This window comes from Manis pentadactyla, chromosome 13, assembly GCF_030020395.1.
Source record: "Manis pentadactyla isolate mManPen7 chromosome 13, mManPen7.hap1, whole genome shotgun sequence".
Lineage (NCBI taxonomy): Eukaryota > Metazoa > Chordata > Mammalia > Pholidota > Manidae > Manis > Manis pentadactyla.
The window spans coordinates 57,139,372-57,152,104 of NC_080031.1; the positions used below are offsets into that span (position 1 = coordinate 57,139,372).

The 12,733-nt window shown below is 35.6% G+C and overlaps 1 pseudogene; it reads right to left on the reverse strand.

Moving 5' to 3' along the window:
• Positions 1 to 366: 366 nt before the first annotated feature.
• LOC130678901 (E3 ubiquitin-protein ligase UBR3-like) overlaps positions 367 to 12,733 on the reverse strand; it is a 51,609-nt pseudogene continuing 39,242 nt past the window's right edge.

Genomic DNA, 12,733 nt, shown 5'->3' on the forward strand with positions numbered 1-12,733 from the left:
CACAGTTTAAATAACTATGACTGCTACTTTATCAAAATATGTATGTATGTAGACAGGGTAGAGGCATTAAGGCTAACAGTTTGTTCTGTTTTTCACATTTTTGGATTGTCACTGTTTTTAAACAAAGGTTTTCAGAGTCATTTCCCCATGTCTTTTCCTTATTCCTTATTATTGACTAAAAGGTGAAAAGAATAGACCCACAAGGGGAAAAAAATACCTTTACTTGTCATCTTCTTTTGATATATATGATTACTATTTACTAATAATAGGTAAACAATAATGTCATTTACCTCAAAACATTTCCATCAGACTGACTGCTATATTGGTCCCCAACATTTTTAGAATATTCAGCATATATACTATATAATTTAAGAACCTGTATTACAAAGACATACCTTTGTGTAAGGGTTGTGGCACCATTAAGATCTGGATGAGCAAGAGGGATGTAACGTCATGGTAAAGAATTGGAACCTCAGGCTGTTGTTCTTCATTTCCCTGCCTAAAAGAAAAATGCAGAACCACTTTAGATAGTATCGTACATATTTTCTAATTTCATTTTATATTTCACATACATGCCTATGGAACTGAAATGAAACTTCCATGAGCAACTGAGAACTCTCAAAAGAAAAAGTTAGGGGCTGCATTTTTTGCCTCAAAATATCATCTTTTGGACCCATTTATTTCTTTGATTCTCCCTAAAATAAAAAAACTACATAGAAAATGTATTAGGTCTTACTAAAGTAAACAACTGGAATATTTTAAATTGACTTGAGTCTTTCTGATCTCTTATATTACAGAAATCAAATGAAGCATTAAATGGAAGTTAAATTAGTTTCACCACAAATGGGGTGGCACATAAGATGCTTGCAATCATAAACTTCACACTAAGGAGTAAATTTCACATTTTAAGAAAAGAACAAGTACAATTCACCAAGAAGTTACACTGAAAAGTCTTGGTTAATATGTTGTTTAAAATTTGTTTCAACTTTATAATTAACATAAAGTTCAAATAAAATCTTTAACATTTATCTTCAAAGTTTCAAAAAAGATAATAATAACCAAAGCAGAACTTAAAATACATTATAAAAGACAAAGGATTAAACCTTAGGAATGTCATACTATGAAAAACATAGGATATAATGTAATGCAGCATATTTTGTTCTGAAATTTTTTAAACTTCTTTAGAAGGCTAAAGTTTTTGATCATAGGTTTAATTTTTAATGTCAGAGAACAAAAATAAATCTTAAGCTTCCAGAATTAGCTAAATTCTAAAGCTATCCTTCTGACTAGACTTGGGATGAACAAAAATTGCTCTTTTTATTAGGTCCATCATTCAACAAATACTTACAAATTACTTACTATATGTCAGGCACTGAATACACTGGTGAATAAACTAAAACCTGGTGTATGAAGTTTATAGCTGCCAGAGGAAGACAGCTCTCTGAATATCTCTATTTTCTACAAATATCCCGTTAATTTACTGTCTTCCTCTCTGAAGCCAACCTTCCATTAATGCTAATGGATCCTACTCTTTCTTGCCTTTCGAGTCTCTCTAGCATCTCTTCTTTGCAAGCACAAAAGTTTTTTTTTTAAAAAGAATCTGAATGGAGGGGCTCCACTTCTTCACCTATTATTCAGATCCCCACAGAAATGGTTTTCCACATGGTCAAAAATGACCCTATAATTGAAAATTTAGTGGAATTTTTCAATCCTTGTCTTACTGATCCTCAACTTTGGATATAGCTGAACACTCTTGTCTGGAAAATTCTCTTGGCTTTGTGAAACACTCTCTCAGCTTCCCTTCTACCTTTCTGTTTACTCCACTTTAATCTTCTTGATAGGTTCTTCTCCTCTGACCAGTAGAAATAGTGCTGTTCCCCAAGGCTCCAATTCTCACTCTAGTTTAGTATGAAGGACTCTTTTTGAAAGATCCCATAGCCCATGAATTCAATCACCAGCTGTATCCCAAGTCTGTATCTCTAGCCATGACTATCTTGAACACTCTATCTGAATATCCACTTGTACATTTGGCAGACAGCTTAACCTCAACATGCCTGAAACTGAACTCATCATCATTCCACTTTATCCACACATGCAATCCCATCCTAATCATAATCAATATGCTCTCCCTATTATAGTCTTAGTCTTGATGTGGCTTATTTATTATATATTTTAGTATTCAGCACATGCCTGAAATGTACTAAAAGTATAATGAATAAATAAGCTAGAAACTTGGGACATCCCAAACCCATCTCCTTTCACTCTGCCATATTTAATTGGCAGTAAGTCCTAATGACTCTGCCATCCCTATGGCTGTTTAAGTACTCAACCTCCCCTAATTTTATGTCCCTCCAATTCATCTTTAATGTTAGTACCTGGAAAAAAGCCTCCATAGGAACTGTATCTTGTTTGCTATTATGTCCTAGATGTCCAGATTAAAACAATTAATAAAAACTTGCTGAATAAACAAATCAATGAAAAATGGATGGATGGATGGATGGATGGATGGACAAAAGAACAAACAAGTGGCAAAAGAAACAAATACTAGACTAGCTTAGCTACACTAGAGCATAATGAGACTGACAAAATAAACCAAGGGAAGACACATCATAGTGAATTACAACCTTATTAGTATCAGGGCCCATAAGTCCTACACATTTTTGTATTTCAGTGGTTTTATCACAGTCCCTTTAACGAAATTAACTAAATGACTCGAAAGGAAATATGCAGAAAGGGTGAAACCAGACCCGAACAAAGGGGCAAAAAGAGTAAGAGGAAAGTAAAATTGAAAAACCCTTGCTGTAATATGGATAAAAAAGAAAATGGTAATAATAAACAGGTCCTTTAAAAACTACTTAGAATAAAAATGATTTTGGATTATCAAATCCTACATTACAAATTTAACAGCTGATTAAGACTCAGATTTATAAGGAACTGTATGGATCCATTTAAACCAGGCCAATCTCACCCTTATGCAAGGATCCACTTTACTGCACAAAAATCAAAGAGGCTTGAGAACTTCTTGCATCATAACCTAAAGACCAACAAATTACAGAGCTTTCAGATACAGAAAAGCATTCCCAAACAAGTAAATTAAATATAATTTCTTAAAATAGGGATATTACAAGCAACTGAAAAGCTTAAAGGACTAACAATTCTAGATTTTCATTTCTTATTATGTCAACAGTTTTTTATAATAGAATCAATCTTTCTCAAAATTGGAGGTGGATTATTTGCTTTTTATTATTATTGCAGTGTCTTTCCAATTTCATTTAAAATCATTCTAAATCTCCATATTCATGGAAACCTATACAAAAATTATATCTTGTTATGATTATTCTTACACTCCTTGTTAAAAATTTAGCAACTTTTATATTAAATACAATTAAGAATGTATAATTAACCAGTGTTTCAAACTACAATGACACCAAAAAATGAAAGAATGGGAAAGGTTTGAGTTGACTGTCTACTATAAAGGTAACTAATTTTTCCAGATTAATTTACGAGTTTAAAATACTTTCAATCAAAATCACAAGTGTTTAGAAAATGGTTCTAAAGTTCACCTGGAAAAATAAGTGAGAATAGCAAAGAAAAACTGGGAGATGAAGGAAAGAATGAGAGGAACCTAGCCCAACCAGAGGTATACACATATTTCCTCAGTAAGTAAACAGCATGGTTTTGTCACAGAAATAGGCTTGTAGGTTAACAGAACAAAGAGAAAAGTCTCTAATAAGAACTACAATAAACACACACTTAGTATATAAAAATGTAGGATATAAAATTGCTAAAAAATTAGCTATATATTTTTAAATAAATATTAAATCTTCACCCATTAGTACTGATGAAAATTAACTTTGAGTAGATTATGCATTAAAAAAAAATCATCCCAGAAGAAAATTCTACAAAGAATATATAGGTAGATATTGCAAGTCCTAAGATGGGAAACATTATACAACTGGTTACGAAGATAAACATCATTAACTTGGAAGGGATAGATAGGCATTTTAAGTATCAAAATAATTAGGAAAAACAAGAAATACAAGGTCTGATTGGTTTGCCTGCATGAAAATTTAGAACTTTAATGTCAAGAAAAATAACTATAAAATTAAAAAGCAAAACATATTTTTGGGAAAAAAATCTCAACACCTATGATAGTTTAATATTTTTAAGGTACAAAGAATCAATCTAATAAATTTTTAAAATAAAATGCCAAGAGTAAAATGGATAGATTTTCTGAATAGATCATTCGCGGAGCATATACAAATAGCTAATAAACATGAAATATTTGCATAAAATTAACTTCACCAGAAATTAAATAAATTTATTTTGCTATCCCATTTTACCTACCAAATTAGCCTCTAAAATTTTTTTTTAGGTGATAATATGCAGACTGACAAATGGAGACATTCCTACACTGCCTGTGAAAGTTTATGTATACCATATTTCTGGAAAGTATTGTAGCACTATGTAACACAGTACTTGACACTCAGTGAATATTTATCAAATTAATGACTGAAAATATAAAACATTTATATGCTTTCATGTTATTCTGTAAGTTCTGGGGTCACATCTGAATGTTAAGAACTGCTTAACACATCAACCGATATTATGCTGGAAAAGGAGAAGCAATTTAAGTCAATAAATAAGGACATCATTTAAAGGATTTTTAATGATGTAAGAATTTGGTTGATATGTGTGAATTTTAAAAAGCAGATTCTAAAACATATAGTATGATTCAAATAGTATTTTTAAATCCATAATATACACACAGAAAAGAAAAGGGACTGGACAGAAATTTATGAAAATATTAACAATATTAGGGGAATTCTGGAAAATATAGTTGATTCTTTTCTCTCATATTTGCTCTCACTTTTATGGTTCTTTAGTTTATTAAATTGTAATAAATTATATGTAACATGTAGGTTATAAGATCTTAGGGTATTTTACTTTGTTATTCAATATTTTTGTATATTCTAAACACTATACAATAAATATAATTTTTATTATCAGAGAAAAATTTACAAAAGCAGTAACCTAGAGCTTACTGGCTACTAAGATAAAAACAACCATTCTGAGGACACAGAAATGGATCTTTCTTGGCACATGATAGCCACATAATCGGAATAAATGAATGAATGGATATAACCCACTGTAGAGAAAAGAACCAAAGATTTTGACTGTGAGATTTAGTGCCATCATTGTGATACTATCCTTTAAAATGTTTAATATTTTAAAATATGAAATTGTTTATATCTCTTAAATCTTTTAGGTAATCTTAAAATCCAGACTCTAAAACCTGTAAACTAGTAAACTCTATGGATGATAAGAGGAAATGGACAGATTAGAGTTAATAGGCCTAATTTTACCATTACATTTTAAAAGAAAGTGATTATCAATACAGTTAAATTAAAAGGAAATAAGGAAATAATTTTCTTGAGGATTACTGGAAAAAGTACCCACTTTTTAATTCTGACATAAAAAGAGAGACAACTAGCCATTATGTGCCTCCATTTGAATGTTTTATCTGGATAAAAACCAATGGGATTCTTTAAAATTTTTTCTCACTTGATAGGAATTTTTAAGCAATTTTTACAAAAGGTATAATGGCCTTCAACTTTTATTAAATATTTCTGTGTTTACAAGGAAAATTCACACTTTTATAAAGAATTTCAATCTATTTTTACACTTATTTTTCAAAAACAGTTTTAATTTACTTAAATTTTTCAATAATACTGTGAATTCATGTCTTCTAGGAACTGTGTAAGCTTTCTCCAGGGATTATATTCAGAATCAATACTATAGAGCCGCATGTGCAAGGCTAATACATGGAACAGCTGATCTAAATAAATTGAAGAAAAGGTAAAATGCACACAATTCCTACAGAAAAAAAATCAGATACAATTTCCAGCTAATTCATGGGGAAATGTTTCCTATCTTTATAATTCATCAAGTTTAAGTACAAATTACTTCATGCTCTCTTTACAGTAAACTGATATATAGATCCAAATAATTCCTACTAGAATCTGAACTGTCCTTATGCTCAATCTTAACACAGGAATGTTTTTCTCATCTCCTGTCGAAGACCTACTTTTCCTTGGCTTTATGGTTCAGCTTTGACAACTTGCAAAAACTCTTACTATCATGGTCACCTCACAGCCAATATTACTATTATTTTCCATACCCTACCCTAAGTTATATGGACAATAACATCCATATAAATCACTGTTAGGTGAATTTCTCTTTTTACCTAATATTTTCTCTTAAATCCTCTTTAGACTGAATTGTGACTTCATCATCTTTTGATTCAACATAAAGAAAAAGTAATTGAAATAAAAGTATTTAGGGGGAGCCAACATGGCGGCGTGAGTAGGACAGTGGGAATCTCCTCCCAAAAACATATATACTTTTGAAAATACAACAAACACAACTAGCCCTAAAAGAGAGACCAGAAGACGCGGGACAGTGGCCAGACTGCAGCTACACCAGCGAGAACCCAGCGACTGGTGAAAGGGGTAAGATACAAGCCCTGGCCCTGCCGGACCCGAGCGCCCCTCCCCCCAGCTCCTGGCGGGAGAAGAATAGGCAGAGCAGGAGGGAGACAGAGCACAGGGCTACTGAACACCCAGCCCCAGCCATCCCCACCAGAGCACAGACACAGTGCGTGGGCGGAGGACAGTAAGACCTCTGAGCGGGTGCCGAAGCTGATGCCCCTGTGACAAAGAAAAGTGGAGGCTTTTTGAAAGTCTTAAAGGGACAGGGACTTAACAGCTTGACGGAAACAACCCAGGTCACAGTACAGCAGCTGGAAATTACAGGGAAAATCGGGTGCACTAACCCCCTGGGCAACAGCTCTGAGACACCTCACAGAGGTAAACAGTCAAGCAGCGCCCCCATCCATTACCCCACCGGGCGCTGCAAAAGCAGAGAAGCAGCCTGAGACAAATTCCGCCCACAGAAAGGGAAATTTCTCCCTTCCGGCCAGGCAAGACACAAAGACCCACTCTACACGCAATTACCCAACACAAGCCACTAGGGGTCGCAGTTGTCCCAGTAAAGAAAGGCCAGTAGCAAGTGAAAATTTTGGCCCTCCCAGCTGACAGTCAATAGCACCTGTCAACATGAAAAGGCAAAAAAATATGATCCAGACAAGACTAACCCAGACAGCTTCAGCATCTGCTACATCTTCCCCTGAGAAGGAATCTGCGGAGATAGATTTAGCCAGTCTTCCTGAAAAAGAATTCAAAACAAAAGTCATAACCATGCTGATGGACTTGCAGAGAAATATGCAAGAACTAAGGAAGGAGAATTCAGAAATAAAACAAGCTCTGGAAGGACTTCAAAACAGAATGGACGAGATGCAAGAGACCATTAATGGACTAGAAAACAGAGAACAGGAATGCAGAGAAGCTGATGCAGAGAGAGATAAAAGGATCTCCAGGAATGAAAGAATTTTAAGAGAGCTGAGTGACCAATCGAAAAGGAACAATATAAGAATTATAGGTATTCCAGAAGAAGTAGAGAGAGAAAAGGGGATAGAAAATGTCTTTGAAGAAATAACTGCTGAAAATTTCCCCAAACTAGGGGAAGAAATGGCCTCTCAGACCACAGAGGTACACAGAACTCCCATGACAAGGGATCCAAGGAGGGCAACACCAAGACACATAATAATTAAAACGGCAAAGATCAAAGACAAGGACAAAGTATTACAGGCAGCCAGAGAGAATAAAAAGGTTACCTAAAAAGGAAAACCCATCAGGCTATCATCAGACTTCTCAAAAGAAACCCTACAGGCCAGAAGAGAATGGCATGATATACTTAATGCAATGAAACAGAAGGGCCTCGAACCAAGACTACTGTATCCAGCACGAATATCATTTAAATATGAAGGAGAGATTAAACAATTCCCAGACAAGCAAAAGTTGAGGGAATTTGCCTCCCACAAACCACCTCTACAGGGCATCCTACAGGGACAGCTCTAGATGGGAGCACTCCTAAAAAGAGCACACAACAAAACACCCAACATATGAAGAATGGAGGAGGAGGAATAAGAAGGGAGAGAAATAAAGAATCATCAGACTGTGTTTATAATAGCTAAACAAACGAGTTAAGTCAGAGAGTAAGATAGTAAAGAAGCTAACCCTAAACCTTTGGTAACCACAAACTTAAAGCCTGCAATGGCAATAAATTCATATCTTTCAATAATCACCCTAAATGTAAATGGACTGAATGCACCAATCAAAAGACACAGAGTAATAGAATGGATAAAAAAGCAAGATCCATCCATATGTTGCTTACAAGAGACTCACCTCAAACCCAAAGATGAGCACAGACTTAAAGTCAAGGGATGGAAAAAGATATTTTAAGCAAACAACAGAGAGAAGAAAGCAGGTGTTGCAATTCTGGTATCAGACAAAACAGACTACAAAATAAAGAAAGTAACAAAAGACAAAGAAGGACATTAAATAATGATAAAGGGCTCAGTCCATCAAGAGGATATAACCATTATAAATATATATGCACCCAATACAGGAGCACCAACATACCTGAAACAAATATTAATAGAACAAAAGGAGGAAATAGAATGCAATGCATTCATTCTAGGAGACTTCAACACACCACTCACACCAAAGGACAGATCCACCAGACAGAAAATAAGTAAGGACACAGAGGCACTGAACAATACACTAGAACAGATGGACCTAATAGACATCTACAGAACTCTACATCCAAAAGCAACAGGATACACATTCTTCTCAAGTGCACATGGAACATTCTCCAGAATAGACCACATACTAGGACACAAAAAGAGCCTAAGTAAATTCCAAAAGATTGAAAACCTACCAACCAACTTTTCAGACCACAAAGGCATTAAACTAGAAATAAACTGGTCAAAGAAAGCAAAAAGGCTCACAAACACATGGAGGCTAAACAACACGCTCCTAAATAATCAATGGATCAATGACCAAATCAAAATGGAGATCCAGCAATATATGGAAACAAATAACAACAACAACACTAAGCCCCAACTTCTGTGGGACACAGCAAAAGCAGTCTTAAGAGGAAAGTATATAGCAATCCAAGCATGTTTAAAAAAGGAAGAGCAATCCCAAATGAATGGTCTAATGTCACAATTATCGAAATTGGAAAAAGAAGAACAAATGAGGCCTAAGGTCAGCAGAAGGAGGGACATAATAAAGATCAGAGAAGAAATAAATAAAATTGAGAAGAAAAAAACAATAGCAAAAATCAATGAAACCAAGAGCTGGTTCTTCGAGAAAATAAACAAAATAGATAAGCCTCTACCCAGACTTATTAAAAGGAAAAGAGAGTCAAGACAAATCAACAGTATCAGAAACGAGAAAGGAAAAATCACGATGGACCCCGCAGAAATACAAAGAATTATTAGAGTATACTATGAAAACCTATATGCTAACAAGCTGGGAAACCTAGGAGAAATGGACAACTTCCTAGAAAAATACAACCTTCCAAGACTGACCCAAAAAGAAACAGAAAATCTAAACAGACCAATTACCAGCAACGAAATTGAAGCGGTAATCAAAAAACTACCAAAGAACAAAACCCCCGGGCCAGATGGATTTACCTCAGAATTTTATCAGACATACAGGGAAAACATAATACCCATTCTCCTTAAAGTTTTCCAAGAAATAGAAGAGGAGGGGATACTCCCAAACCCATTCTATGGAGCTAACATGACACTAATACCAAAACCAGGCAAAGACAACACCAAAAAAGAAAACTACAGACCAATATCCCTGATGAACGTAGACGCAAAAATACTCAACAAAATATTAGCAAACCGAATTCAAAAATACATCAAAACCATCGTACACCATGACCAAGTGGGATTCATCCCAGGGATGCAAGGATGGTACAACATTCGAAAGTCCATCAACATCATCCACCACATCAACAAAAAGAAAGACAAAAACCACATGATCATCTCCATAGATGCTGAAAAAGCATTTGACAAAGTTCAACATCCATTCATGATAAAAACTCTCAGCAAAATGGGAATAGAGGGCAAGTAACTCAACATTATAAAGGCCATCTATGAAAAACCCACAGCCAACATTATATTGAACAGCGAGAAGCTGAAAGCATTTCCGCTGAGATCGGGAACTAGACAGGGATGCCCACTCTCCCCACTGTTATTTAACATAGTACTGGAGGCCCTAGCCACGGCAATCAGAAAAAACAAAAAAATACAAAGAATCAAGATTGGCAAAGAAGAAGTCAAACTGTAACTATTTGCAGATGAGGTGATACTGTACATAAAAAACCCTAAAGACTCCACCCCAGAACTACTAGAACTGATAACGGAATACAGAAAAGTTGCAGGATACAAAATCAGCACACAGAAATCTGTGGCTTTCCTATATACCAACAATGAACCAACAGAAAGAGAAATCAGGAAAACAACTCCATTCACAATTGCATCAAAAAAAATAAAATACCTAGGAATAAACCTAACCAAAGAAGTGAAAAACTTATATTCTGAAAACTACAAGTCACTCTTAAAAGAAATTACAGGGGACACTAACAGATGGAAAGGCATCCCATGCTCATGGCTAGGAAGAATTAATATCGTCAAAATGGCCATCCTGCCCAAAGCAATATACAGATTTGATGCAATCCCTATGAAACTACCAGCAACATTCTTCAATGAACTGGAACAAATAATTCCAAAATTCATATGGAAACACCAAAGACCCCGAATAGCCAAAGCAATCCTGAGAAAGAAGAATAAAGTAGGGGGGATCTCACTCCCCAACTTCAAGCTCTATTATAAAGCCATAGTAATCAAGACAATTTGGTACTGGCACAAGAGCAGAGCCACAGACCAATGGAACAGACTAGACAATCCACACATTAACCCAGACATATATGGTCAATTAATATTTGATAAAGGAGCCATGGACATACAATGGCAAAATGATAGTCTCTTCAACAGATGGTGCTGGCAAAACTGGACAGCTACATGTAGAAGAATGAAACTGGACCATTGTCTAACCCCATATACAAAAGTAAATTCAAAATGGATTAAAGACCTGAATGTAAGTCACGAAACCATTAAACTCTTGGAAGAAAACACAGGCACAAACCTCTTAGACATAAACATGAGTGACCTCTTCTTGAACATATCTCCACGGGCAAGGAAAACAACAGCAAAAATGAACAAGTGGGACTATATTAAGCTGAAAAGCTTCTGTACAGCAAAAGAAACCATCAATAAAACAAGAAGGAACCCTACAGTATGGGAGAATATATTTGAAAATGACACATCGGATAAAGGCTTGACGTCCAGAATATATAAAGAGCTCACACGCCTCAACAAACAAAAAACAAATAACCCAATTAAAAAATGGGCAAAGGAACTGAACAGAAGGTTCTGCAAAAAAGAAATACAGATGGCCAACAGACACATGAAAAGATGCTCCACATCGCTAATTATCAGAGAAATGCAAATTAAAACTACAATGAGGTATCACCTCACACCAGTAAGGATGGCTGCCATCCAAAAGACAAACAACAACAAATGTTGGCGAGGCTGTGGAGAAAGGGGAACCCTCCTACACTGCTGGTGGGAATGTAAACTTGTTCAACCATTGTGGAAAGCAGTATGGAGGTACATCAAAATGCTCAAAACAGACATACCATTTGACCCAGGAATTCCACTCCTAGGAATTTACCCTAAGAATGCAGCAATCAAGTATGATAAAGATCAGTGCACCCCTATGTTTATCGCAGCACTATTTACAATAGCCAAGAATTGGAAGCAACCTAAATGTCCATCAATAGATGAATGGATAAAGAAGATGTGGTACATATACACAATGGAATACTATTCAGCCATAAGAAAAGGGCAAATCCAACCATTTGCAGCAACATGGATGGAGCTGGAGGGTATTATGCTCAGTGAAACAAGCCAAGCGGAGAAAGAGAAATACCAAATGATTTCACTTATCTGTGGAATATAAGAACAAAGGAAAAACTGAAGGAACAAAACAGCAGCAGAATCACAGAACTCAAGAATAGACTAACAGGTACCAAAGGGAAAGGGACTGGGGAGGATGGGTTGGTAGGGAGGGATAAGGGGGGGCAGAAAAAGAGGGGTATTAAGATTAGCATCCATAGCGGGGTGGGAGAAAGGGGAGGGCTGTACAACACAGAGAAGACAAGTACTGATTCTACAACAGTTTGCTACGCTGATGGACAGAGACTGTAAAGGAGTATATAGGGGGGGACCTGGTATAGGGGAGAGCCTAGTAAACAAAGTATTCGTCATGTAAGTGTAGATTAATGATTAAAAAAAAAATGCAGTTCTAATGTGGTGACCTCTAATGAGTTCTACACAATGATATAAAGGGCATATAAAAGTGTAGGCAAAGGGTCTGTTTGTGTTTATACAGAGGATCAAAGCCTAATTTGTCTACCCCAAAAATGAACTAAGATACGATATGGAAAAGAAATTCCAACATCAGCACTCTCTGGAAGACTCATGACAGATGAACAGCAAAAAAAAAAACTCCAACAAAGATCCACGCACTGTCACAGGTGTAGATGCACTCATCCCACCGGTTCCTGGACTTGCCATGGGAATGATGAAGGAGATATCTAAGCTGGCCTGTGCATACAGTAAAACAAAAAATTGGACTGGATCTATACTGTTTTAACTCAACCAAGAATTAGGAGAAGTGCAAATTGTAGCACT